At 30.0% G+C, this 13821-nt stretch overlaps 1 protein-coding gene across 1 annotated transcript in view; it reads left to right on the top strand.

Annotated features, from left to right (window-relative positions):
• Positions 1 to 8229: 8229 nt before the first annotated feature.
• Positions 8230 to 13821, top strand: part of LOC128987666 (transmembrane protein 151B-like) — a 43996-nt gene continuing 38404 nt past the window's right edge. Inside the window, exon 1 of the mRNA XM_054408639.1 lies at positions 8230 to 8278. The gene's annotated coding sequence lies outside the window, so the exon portion shown is untranslated. The remainder of the gene's footprint in view (positions 8279 to 13821) is intronic.

The following is a 13821-nucleotide window of genomic DNA, read 5'->3' as shown; positions in this document are numbered from 1 at the left end:
AAATATCAATATATTTTCAATCAGACTATGTATACTTTAAAAGTAATATTGGTATGTTTCACTGTTTAAAATATTGTCGGAAATAGGGAGGTAAACAAGCTTAATAGTTGGTTGAGTTTTGCTAATAAAGTTCATAAGAAATAATTATGTCCATGATTGTTTCTGATATTAAACTACTTAAGGTACTTATAACTGTGACGCTTAGTAGATATCTTTTTATGTGCAACTAAAATTATAAACTAACAGCATATAGTGAAACTAGTAATAAATGTTTATGATTATAAAAGCAAGTAAAATGCAAACATCTTTAAATGTTTGGATGTTTGGATGTTCTAACTAACGTGCACAGGGGTAATTGGGATCTCGGGGTAATTGGGATCAGGGGATGTAAAAATAAATTTTTTTAGAAAAAAATTAAAACCAAGTGAATATAGAAAGCTTAAAACTTTCTCTTTCTATATATATAATTGTTTGAAATGTTAAAAATGTATTAATGTTTTTTTATGAATTTTTGAAATTTGGCCTGTAATTAACTTGTTTATCAAATTGATCGGTAATTTTTCTTTTTGTTCTAGATTTACTGCCAGTTTTTTTTTTTTTTTTTTTTTTTTTTTTTTTTTTAGTTTAATGAGAAATGGAGTTTTATGAACTTTTTACGGAGAATTTAAATTTGGAAACCAAATTGCTCTAGGACTTAAGAAGAAAACGTTACAGCTGTGATCCCTTTTACCCCATGAATATTGCATTATGGGGTAATTGGGATCACGGGTGTTAGGTCAATTGGAATCACCGTGATTCAATGCCTAAATCAATACCTAAAAATATCGATTAGCCAAAAAAAGACTGAAAAACTTTCATTTTTATGTGGAAACCACTTATTTAAGCTAAAGGTATGTATAAATGCTAGTAGGCCTAATTTATTTTTATTATATTTTAGTTAGGTATTTACACAATCTAAAAAAAATCAAATTTAGGAAGTCCCAACAGACCGTACAAAAAAGTTCCTAATTCAAAAACTATTTAAGATAAAATAAAGATTCTAACTGTTCCAGAAAGCTTATCAAATGTTGTATATCCCAATAGCCCCGTATCTGATTACATTGCATTATATGGGAAGTAGGAGCTGTGACCCTAATTACCCCAAGTGTGTGGGGCAATTGGAATCAAGGACAGAGTTTTTTTTGTGTGTTTTATATGTTAGGATTTATTTTAATAATCAGAAAAAATACTTTGTATGAAGAAAGAGCTTATTAATACTTGATTAAAATTTGAAAGCTTTTGAAGTATTCACTCAGATATTATAGAAGCCTAAAGTTGAATTATATGATTTTCTAATCCCTTTTACCCCTGTACACCCTAATATAGTTACTGTTTTAATCTTATTTACTGCACAATAAATTTATTTATAAATCCTATGAAATTGTATTTGGATATAAAAGTATTTTTTATACTTCAAAATAAATACTATTAATCAAATTAGGGTCCATTATTTTTAAATATTTATACTTAGTAAAATTTTACTCATTCAAGTGGCCAATTAAAAAAAATTAATACTCAACTACATTTGTAGGGGTTAAAATCGTTCTCACTCCTAGAATAATAAAAACAGATTACCAGGCAGTCACGACTGTGTGCATTGTGCCGTTGTAGACTTGAAGGCACAGTTAGTCAAGAGTTATTGCATTGCCTTTATCTTCACAGATAGATAAATAGGCTACCAATATTTCAAACAACTTTCAGTTCTACGAAATTTGTATACATTCTATAAATGTTTAAGGGCTAGGAGAAGTTGATTTGGTATAACTTGTGTTAACGGCATTTTATGACGATGAAAATTACATGATCCTGGGGGTTGGAAAATAAATCTAAAAATAAAACAAGGTTATTCACAAGGTAGTTTACTGTGTCGGATTAATGCGACTGACAAATGAACCATTGGCAATGTTTTACATTCAAAACCGATTTCGACAAATACAAGGTGATTTGTACTCAGTGTGACGATGAAATGAAGTGTGATGATGCATATCAAATATTCCAAGTCTAAAAATGAGCTTCCCAAAAAATTATTTTATGTTTTTCAAAAATAACCATGTTTTTAAACTTAATACAGCGATTTCTCAATTACCTGTATATGGATTTGAATAGATAATGTCATTTTCATGTTCTAAATTAAATTTTGAACAAGAATAATATAAAATGACGGAGGATCAGTTGTAAAAACTCCATTGTAAATAGATTCAAAGATAAAAATTAAGATGTTTGATAAACATTTTAAAAACAATGTCCTATTGCATTTTTCACACCATGTATACAAGAAAGTGTCAGAATATATTAAAAACTGCGCCATTTTATAAGCTTTCCAAAGATATGCTACACTATTTAAGTTTATGTCTGCTTATGTACGCTTTAATGGTTTGAAGACTACAAAGCATGGTGTCTTTAACATTTAAATCATAGAAAGTCGGCATGTATTAAGCAAAAGTTGTATTTTTGATTCAGTTTGAACAGTAAAAACAGTAAAAAAGTTCCCTGTTTTCTGGTATTCAACCACTAAAACAAACAAAAAAATATCTAAACCTCAATAGTGTAGCATATGGTTGCAAAGCTTATAAAATGGCGCAGTTTTTAACATATTCCGACACTTTCTTGTATACAGGGTGTGAAAAATGCAATGGACCATTGTTTTTAAAATTTTTATCAAATATCTTAATTTTTATCTTTGAATCTATTTACAATGGAGTTTTTACAACTGATCCTCCGTCATTTTCCATTATTCTTGTTCACAATTTAATGTATAACACGAAAATGACATTATCTACTCAAATCCATATACAGGTAATTGAGAAATCGCTGCATTCAGTTTAAAAACATGGTTATTTTTGAAAAAAATAAAATAATTTTTTGGGACGCTAATTTTGAGACTTGGAATATTTGATATGCATCATCACACTTCATTTACTTTGTACTTACACCAAAAAAATTTTGTCACACTGAGTACAAATCACCCTATACTCCCATTTTCACCTTTCCCTTATTATTTTGTCTAGCGAAAAAAAATATAATAAAATAACAGCAGCTCATATGAATAATGTAAACAATAGCAATACGCCAATTAAAGACGAAAAAATAAGAAACTGACTAAATCAATAATTAAATGACCACGCAGCAGCAAACCTGCAGACTAAGCGAATTTCCATTTGCCTGATTGGATTTTCAATTAAATCTATTACAATAACATTAGATTTAACGAGTACCTATTGCCGCTATGGAGAGGGTAATAGTGTACTTTAGTAAAATATCAATAGCTTAGTTTAAAATAAATTTGCCAAGTTTGATCAAAACACACCCATAAACAAGCAAAATACTACAGCTGACTCTTTCTCCATAAGAATAAAATGGGAATTCCAAAATGTACAATTTATTGTTCTCTTTAAACAATAACTATAAAACCCCTTCAATAAACTAAATAATTTGTGTTTTAAGCTCTTTAAAATGTTTTAAACTTTTAAATAAATAAAATCGGGAAATTTAAAGTTTTAAGAGTCAAAAATGAGAGAAACCTATAATGTTTACCCCATAAAACCCAGTTGCCACAGTCCGAGCTTGCTGATTCACGAACTAATTCAAGTTTATCCCGACCTACATCTTGAAGCCAAATTTAATCAAAATTGGATAAAAGATTACTAAGTTTTCATCTATACAAATCTGAAAGAGTATTGTTTTTGGCCTCTGTGATCGCTGCATCAAAATTAAATTATATCGGTCCCGGCTCTAGGTCTTACCGTGCCACCTATTTCCGTATAGGGAAATTCGCTAAAACCGATTTGAAGTAAGACCTAAAACATTCATAACATCAATGATAATCAAACCCCATCGCTCAGATAGTAGTACTTTAGTTCTATAGAGCAAACGATTCAGTAATACTAATTGGAAATCATTAATTACAGTAACACCAAATGAAATAATTGATATGCTTATTTATAGGAAACTAATGAAAGTAAGCAACAGATTAAATATGTAGTAGTAGCATGAGGAGTGGAAGTATTTTTACTTTACAAGCTTTGCGTGTCGAGTTGTTAAAGATAACAATGCCCATTTATCTTTGCTGTTAATGAAAATCAATATGGCGGCCTGGTTAAAGGACTTTAACAATGGAATTTGCACTAAAAAGAATAAGCCTCTTGAGAATTTATGAAGTATTTTAGGATTGTAAATCACACTTTTGAATCTAACTAGGAAGGGGTATAAATGTGAATGCTATGCAACTGAGGAATAGTTTTGAGATTCAATTTTGGTAATAGAAAAGGCTTTTACAAACAAAATTATCCAGGTTTTATAGCAACGTGCATATATACGTGTCATTATATTTTAATGTTTGACTTGTGAAGATATAGCTGGATGAATGGGAGGCTTATGCACTCTGGAAAAATCAACAGATAGCCAGTTGAATCTTAAAAAGTCAGTAACTGTTTGATAGGTCCACATTATACCCAGCTGTGCTTGATCGTGCCTTACAAAGTAGCCTACCTGTAAAAAGATAAAAATTTATCATTCAGTTACAAAGCTAAATAATTTAAGTAGTTTCAATCTAAACTTATCTTCCTCTTACAAAAAGTAAAATTTTAATAAAGGAAGAAACAGTACTCCTTCTGATCGTGATGGAAAATGTCCGAAATAGTCGTTTGGTTATGTATAGAAATAATATTTTGTATATTGTAACTATTAAAACAAAAAAAAACTACTTTACAGAATATATACATTTTGAAAATCCTGAAAACCGTAGAATCAAGTTGTACAGCTATTAGATTTATCAAAACACTTTTTTTTTTACTGTACTACATTGAAACTGCTGTTTTAAATTAGTTGTGGATATGAAACAGCTCTTTTACTCCATTGAAAGAAAAGATTCAGCCGTAGTCGCAGACATCAGCTGTGCATTTTTTATATTTTTCATATCCTCCACTTGTTTTTTTGAAGAAAATGGTCTCGATTGATAAATTTTAATAGAATTAATTTTGTTTGTGTTTATTATCGTGTTAAACTTTATATTCATTACAACAACGTAGGAAATTTCGTTGAACTAGAAGTTCTCCTTAATTGAAATTATCTATATTGAAATTAATAATTTTAGTGTGCAACTGACTTTGTAATTGTGTAAGCGAAATGTCTAATACACCTTGATAACGGTAATAGCTGTTCATATACGGTATATTAGCAAAACTAGTTGGAAACCAAACCAATTTGGTACCCCACAAATGTATTGTTATCGATTTAAAATTTAGTTTTCGGAGTTAATTAACGTCAATAATTGTTCAGTAAAACAGAATTATACAGTTCATCACACGATCCCAAAGTGCCTTGTTGACTCTCCTCTATCCAGCATCTTCTCCGCCTCGATTAAACAAGAGCTTGAGGACAATCGTGATGAAATATAGCCTATGTTTCCAGGTCCAATTTTTTTTTTCATTCCATGATTTTTACAAAAGTTGTGTACCCACTTGGAAAAAGGATTATTGTTTTGTTCTGCTAGGTGTTGTTAAAAACTATCTTCCCTCACAAAGGAGGATAATATAACACTACACAATCTATCACACACACATACACCTACACACACACACAGAGAGAGAGGGTGAAGGTCGAGATGCTAGTGCGCAAGTACCTCCCCCGTCCTCCCCTTCAACACCTCAACTATCGAGTAGTCATTCGATATTTGCTTGGTAGTTTCGATATGAAACAGTGTTTATTTTGTTATGAACAACGAACTATTTTTTATTTGTGGAATAAATATTTTTGTGTATAAATCTATTTTAGATTTTTCATTAGGAAAGTTTTAAATCTTAAACATGAAATAATATATAGAAAACTAGCTACTGTATATTTAATCAGGTACAGCATTTATGGTCGTAATACATCATTTTATAGTTAAATCTATATATTAATAGGTTTAAATAATTATTTAGCATACCTCTGATAAATAACAAATATTAATATTTGTTGGTCTACCAACAGAAATGCCCTTCAAAATCAGAGTGGCGAGGAAATAATATTATATGGGACGTGAACCTTATAGCTGACTATAGAAATATTGATTTTTCCTAGGCTAACACTTTATTTAGTTACCTATCATATTTAATTTAGAACAGAGAAAAACATGTTAAACAATCATCGACATTTTTTTATAATATTTTTTTATTTTATACAAAACTCATAGGCCTAATATATCTCACAGTACTTTTTTAACAAGACTTGATAACTTCATGTCGTCTACCAACATAACTACACACACTTTTCTATCAAAAACAGTGCTTGAGTTGATTTATTGTATTATTTTAATGTTGCACATTATTCAGAATATTACTAAAACAGAGTTGTTTTCCAATAAATATTATTAATTAGTAATTTATTCATTTTGCCTATCCATAACAAACTGATTGTAACCAATTCTAAATAACATTAAAAATCCATACTAGAAAATTAAATAGAGAGTTAAGGTGAGTAAAAAAGTGAAAACAGAAAATACATTCAGTTGAGTAAAAATGGTTAAAATAAAATACCTTCGTAGCAGTAAACCTGCAGACTAAGCAAATGTCAATTTCTCCTGTAAGATTTTCACAAAAATACAACAAAATATACAAGCCACACTTATTCCCTATTTAAATAACAATATTATTTATCGAGTTGGTATTTAGGTTGGCTGCTACGAGAATAGAAAAACGTTTTAAGTTGTTTATTTGTACAGGTTAATAAATTTGCTAAATTTTATCAAAATATTTATAAACGAGGAGGAAACAGTTTTATTTGCCTGCCTCCATTAGAATAAATTGTAATTTTAAATTGACTGTTTTCGATTTTTCTCGGACCTTTAACCATACACAACAATGCGTCAATATATATTTTTTTGGTTTTTTAGCTCTGTTTAGGTTGTGGTAAAAATTAGGCATTATACGTTTTAAGGGAAAATATAGGGGAAAATAAAACCCTATAACAGAGGGTTCCACCCGATCATGCTTATTCGTGAATTTATCGAACTAATTTATCGAATTTATTGCGAACTGCAATATGGCATATCATGTTTGGGGAGGTATTTACCATTCCAGTATTATTCCTTTGATTTTAGCGCAAAAAAATATCGTAAGGTTGATTATGGGCGTAGACAGGCTAGAACATTGATTTCCCTTATTTAAATCTCTCTCAAAATCTTTCCACTAAGACACCTATTTGTTTTCAGAGAACTAAGAACATTTGTTATTAGATCTGACCACGTTTTAGGAAATCAATAGGTTTATTCTGATAGACTAAGATCTAGAAATTTTGTTGTTACTCCACACCCTTATAATGAGTTTTTTAGACGCTTTTTAGTTTTCTGGCTCCAAAGTTACTCAACCTTCTTCCAAAGGATATTTGTTTGAGTGCTAGCTCTAAAAATATTTTTAAATAGGTTAAAGAAGTGGTTTTTAACTTTTCCTGGAGTTGAAACATTATAGTCCTAGTTATTGTAAATGGAAGTACACATGTTTGGATTTTTTCTGTACTGTATTTTATTGTTATTATCTATCTCTTTAATGTTTTATTTGAATCTGTGGAAAAACGTTTATTTCATAGTTTTAAATTGTTTTGGTACAAATTTACCATTATTTATGTTTTATTTTTATATATTGCATAATGTATTTTTTGTTTTTGTTCTCCAGTACGTCTTTTAGATTGTAATGGTTCCTCAACACGAGAAAATGAGGAACCTAACTATTCATTCTCAATTTGTATTGGTTATAACTATGTCTTGTATTCTATGTAATGTATGTGATAAGTATTTGTCAATTGTTATTTTGTTGTATTGTGGAATGAATAAAGATATTTTGAATTGAAATTGAATTATTCAAGTTTATCCAGCTCTGCATATTAATGCCAAGTGTCATCAAAACATAAAGTGATATAAAAATTAAAAAGTAAATCGGTCCCAAGTATATGGCTTTCTGTTCGACATACTGTTATCACTTTTCCCAATAGGGAAACTAGATAAAAAGGTATTTATTTGGATTCGTCGGTCTCATACCAAAAATAAATTTCCTTCATGAAGTTTGATAGCTTAAATTCCCTGGAGAAATAGGTCAAAAAGTCGCAATGCATTACCAAAATGGATCTGTTATCGATACTACTGTATGGTGTACTCCGTGAGTATTCGATACATTCATCGAGTATTCGGTTGTTATCAGTTGAATCGTCCAAAGCTCAGTTAGTGCCGGGGTGTCCGGGGTAGCGCGGTTTGGATTTTCTCTCCCAGGTAATTTTACGAGCGATATTTGTATCACAAAAATATTAATTGAAATTTATTCAGCTAATCGATCCACTACAAATTTCGATCCAATATAGTACTGTCTTTTGTTATTGTAAACTGTAAAAATATGATTAACAGCATGTAGAAAATATAATATTATTTTTTTATAGAATAAAAATGTTAGTTCAATCGCATTAAAGTGAATGGTAATCAATATTTTAAATATTTTTTCCACTGTAGCCTACATTAGTTTAATCACAATAACATACATGTGTGTAGATAGATAAAACTTAATGCAAATTTAAGGAATCGAACCTTAATATTTCTTGATATACATTTACATTTAATAATGATTGAATAGATTGAGACTGATGGAATTAACTAACTTTGTTTTTATACAACTTTACAAACTCCGGTAATGTATTATAATTTTTCTAAACAAACAAGAATTTTCTATTGCAAGATCACATTTTGTATTTCTGTTTACTAAGCAAGCAGTCCGATGATGAAATTTCCACTCATATTTTTAAGATTTTATCAACTATATAGGTTATAATTATTTATTATAATAGTTTTACAAATCTACATTTGAAAAAGAGGGATGATCGGCGATATAGAAGTTTGCAAGTAGGCCTTAAAAACTTTCGTTTATTGTTTTTTTCGTATATATATTTTTTAAATATGAACTCAAATTATTGTAAGTCAATCACTTAACACTTGATTTCATTCTTGTGCTCAAAAATGTTATTTGGGCTAAGAATAGTGCCAAGCTCACAAAATTTAATTAATATAAACGATTCAAAGTTGAGGAGTGCATTCTTTAGAAACGCGTTTTGTGTCTAAATATAAATTTTTAAACGTTTAAGAAATTGTATTATCTTGTTTAGTAATAAAATATAACAGATCATGACAATGACATAAATGGCGTTACTCTTCCAAAGTAAGATGAGATGAGATTTTCCGTCAAATAAAAAAATAATCAAACCATAAAAGTGTCTTTATAAATTTGTTAATTTAACGAAAAAAATATGTCATTGCCTATTTTGGCAGAAGGCTATATTTAATTTAAGTAAATCACAGTAGAGACAGTAAATATTTAGTATGGTGTTGACTATTTATTTTAAAGATTACAATACAAAACTAAACTAAATAACCATATTAATTTTTTTATGTATACGAAACTGTGTATATATTTTTTGACAAATAAATATTCTAGTGTCTAATATATGTACGAAAAGGATACATAAAATATTTCTTGAAAAATCTTCTTAGAGTAGCTAATTACTTTTATTTATTAATAACCTGCATGTTACGTAATTAAATGCAAACAACTCAATCGCAAATACGATCCTTTATTGCATTTTTTCTTTACTCGCAAAAATAAATTGGATTAATTTTAATACTTTCAAAAATAAGTCAAATTGTTTATTACATTTTATCTTCACTCTAAAAAGATGGTAGACCTGCACAGTGGCATGTATTTATTTGGAAACATTAAATACGTCGAACAATTAAAACATATTTTAGTTTATTTATTTTATCTGTAGCTAAGTGAAAATGAATTTTGTAGGGATATACTTATATCTTTACAACCAATTAATTCTATATGAATTTTACTTTAGAACTCTACTCTAGACAGATTTAATATCTACGAACTGTTTTGTGGTTTTCGAAATAGTAAATATAAATTATACTTTCTTCCGAGCTATTTTATTTATAGCTAGATGAACGTTTTGGAGGAAGGTAAGGTATTGACTAGGTAGAGATATAGACTTCATTAAGTAGCCAAGAGGTTGTGGAGAGTTTGCGGCTCTATAGATGACTGAGGGGTGAACAGTTTGGGGCAAACTTTGTAAGGTAAGGGCCGCATCCCCCTCAAATAATCTATCTTCACCATTCATGTTAACCGTAATAACTAACGTATGTTTGAGGTTACACAATGTGGAAGTTGTTTTATAGAAAAAGAAAAAAACATGATAAACATTATATGTTTATTGAGTAGCACACCAATAAGATATGTTCAAAATCTATTTTGTATTACAGTTTAATTTGATTGCATAATCAGAAATAATCCTAAACCAGATTTTAGGTTTCCATAACATGAATGATACCCGTGTGAAGCACAACCAGACAAAGCGCGATTTGGGATGGATTACATATTATTTGAGAGATACTGAACTATTTATCGAGAAATATTATTCCCACTAGGGCTATTGTATTCATTAAAAATTATTGCTGTTTCGTTGAAGCGATATTTTTTTTATCAACAAACATTCACACTACTTAAAACAATTAAAATAACAGAAAATAAAAGCGATTGTCAACAGGGACTCATTAAAATAGCTCGAGTTGCATTCTTCAATAATTGAATCGAGAACAACAGTTACTATTTAAAGCAGTGCATACCAACTGATTTTACAGAACACTGTTACGCACTATCGACCATATTCATATACTGGGTTTCAATCCTTTAGTGATACAACGTATAGTAGTTACAACTAGTTCAGGCTGCAATAAATCAGATAATGTTACATCTAGCCCAAGTTTTCATCAGACAATATCTAGTATTATAGATTAGGCCATTAGTAGTTAACCCTTTTGAACATTTGATGTATAAAATGCATTTTATTCATTTATTGATGCATACAACAGTAGTGAGTAAGCCTATCCATGGAATTTAATTATAGCGACTCCTACTAATAGGTTCATATAACAGCGCATGAGTAAGCTCAACTACATTATGAGGGTACAATAAGTTAGCCCAACTATGCATTCTTGTTATAAGGAGTTAGTTCAACAAAACAATGATGCTGGAATGAGTGAATTCAAGTTTACAATCATTAAACTCAAGTATACTATCTTGCTACAATGAGTGATCCCAACTATAGGCGTACATTCATGTTATAATGAGTTAGGTCGACGATACAATGAATTTATAATGAGTGAGTTAAATTAAACGACTGAGATACAATCAGTGAGCTCAAGTATACTATCTGCTACAATGAGCGAGCCATTCATGTTAGAGTGAGTTAGCTCAATGAAAAAATCATTCCAAAATGAGAAAGTTCATGTATAATATAAATTATATAATATAAAATAATATAATATAAAATAATATAAAATTACATTCCAAAATGCATTCATATTATAATGAGTTAGGCCAACGAAACAGTTATGCAAGAATGAGTGAGTTCAAGTTAACAATCATGCTACAATAAATGAGCTCAAGTATATTATATTGCTTCAATGAGTGAGCCCAAATATAGTCATGTTATAATGAGTTAGATCAACGAAACAATTATGCTAAAACGAGTAAGTTCAATTAAACTATCATGGAACAATACGTAGGATCGTGCACGTTGTTGTTACATTGAGTAAGCTCAAATGAACTGCACGTTACGCTTGTTTAATTGCAACTTGAACAGCTTTTGTCACATATTCCTTTTGTGTAGAGCAATGTTTTGTTAGAGCTTGTTATGACTTTCTAACATTGTTTTTGTTGGACATAAGTTTTCATGTAATTTAGACAACTCTTTGCATAGTATTTAAGCAAACATGAATTTCAGTTGGATTTAAAAAAGGTGAAAAATACAGAAATATATTACGTCTAATAACACTTGCAATAATATATTTACACTTATACTGTTGACTTACAAGACGGTAAATACATGTAAAAGTTGGTAAGTGGTGATCGATTTCGATTGGACACTCCAATCATCATCAGACCCAATAGGCGAATGGCAAGAATCAAGATGGCGTTCCCTTATATACTATTGGTTACCGGAAGTACCGGCCAGTAAGTTTCTATAAGTACAACTGGAGTCAAAATTTACTTGTTCATTGATGAGCTTATTTCTATTTTTACATTTTTCCTTATAAATATACAATTCTTCCCAAGCATCCATCACATTTCCCTTCTTACAATTCTTTAAAATACATACATTGTCTTCAATTTTTCCTAATGAGTGGCCATTTTGTAACAAGTGCTGTGCGACATTTGATCTTTCCGGTTTGTTGTTTCTCCATGCAGATGTGTGGTTTTTGAATCGTTTAATAAAGTTTACAGTTTGTCCAATATAAACATGATCACAATCGTTACAATTTATTTTGTAGATGCCTGAAGAGTCAAATTTGTTATAATCTTCTATATGTGGATGCAGTATATCACTCAAAGTGTTCTGGGTCCTGAAGGCTATTGATACTCCATATTTCTTGAATTAGTTAGCGATCCTTTGTTTCCTAGTTCCTGTGTAGCTAAATGTAGCATATCTGGTGTTTTCTTCTTTGATTTCTTCCAACGTTGTCCTATTTTGACGTTTTTCTGGTTATCTATTTTCCGTCTCGTCTTTCTTGCGATATCTTCTATTGTTTGAAGTTTATATCCATTAGCTTGTGCTACCCTCTTTATGGTATTCAATTCCTTTTTTCTATTGGTCTCGCTGAGTGGGATCTTGTATGCTCGGTACAACATGGATCTGAAGGCTGCAGTCTTGTGGATTATTGGATGAATAGAGTTGCTGTTAATCGTTGTGTCTGTCTGCGTTGGTTTCCTGTAGATTTCAAAGTCTATCTTGACGTCTTTTCTCCCTAGTGTTAGGTCCAGAAAATTGATCTTGTCGTTTTCTTCAAATTCGTAGGTGAAAGTGAGGTTGGGATGTTGGGTGTTGAATATTTCCATCATTTTTTCATGTTCATTCTCCTGGGTTTGCCTGAAAATAACAAGAATGTCGTCTACATATCTAACATAGAGCTGTACGACTGCGTTTTAGGTTTTCTAGTATTTCTTTTTCGTGATGTTGCAAAAACACTTCTGATAAAATTGCTGAAAGTGGGCTTCCCATAGCCAAACCATCTGTCTGTTCATAAAACTTGTTGTTAAATCTAAAATAGTTTTGTTTCAATACAGTTGTGAGCATTTTTACAATCTGATTGACATATTCATTATCTAATCCATTTTGTAACAGTCTACATTTAACCAGATCAATAGTTTCAATTACAGGTATATTGGTGTACAGATTTGAAATATCAAATGAAACTAACCTACAACTTGACTCTATATCTATGTTCTGGACACGTTCAACAAAATCATAACTATTCTTTACATTATATATGTATTCTAATTCTAAATCTTGATTGAGCTTACTTGCTAACACTTTAGAAACATTGTAAGTAGGAGCACATTTAAAGTTAACTAATGGCCTGATCGGTACATTCTTCTTATGTATTAAAAAAGGTTTACACTGAAGAATATGATTTGTTAATCTTTTATCCAAAGAATTATATTTTTTTATCATTAGAGATTGAAAATAAAATAATTATCTTGTAATAATTGTTCGAACTGAGTTGTCGATCAAAGTTATGTAAATATCAGTAAATCATTGTAAACATACCTGAAATTAGGAAAAAAAACTATTGACTGAATTGTTGAGCATGAAGATTATTGAATCAAAGCTATATGATCGTACTAATAGTATTGTATTCAAGTCATTTTGCTGTTGTCCGGTTAAACAAAGCTTTTCTATCTCTCTAATTCAGTACTTTTCTTGGAT

This window comes from Macrosteles quadrilineatus, unplaced genomic scaffold (genome assembly GCF_028750875.1).
Source record: "Macrosteles quadrilineatus isolate MER2022 unplaced genomic scaffold, UCM_ALF_1.0 Scaffold_2__2_contigs__length_208266976, whole genome shotgun sequence".
Taxonomy (NCBI): Eukaryota; Metazoa; Arthropoda; class Insecta; order Hemiptera; family Cicadellidae; genus Macrosteles; species Macrosteles quadrilineatus.
The sequence above is the reverse complement of the archived record's forward strand: the minus strand, read 5'-3'. Positions and strand labels throughout refer to the sequence as shown.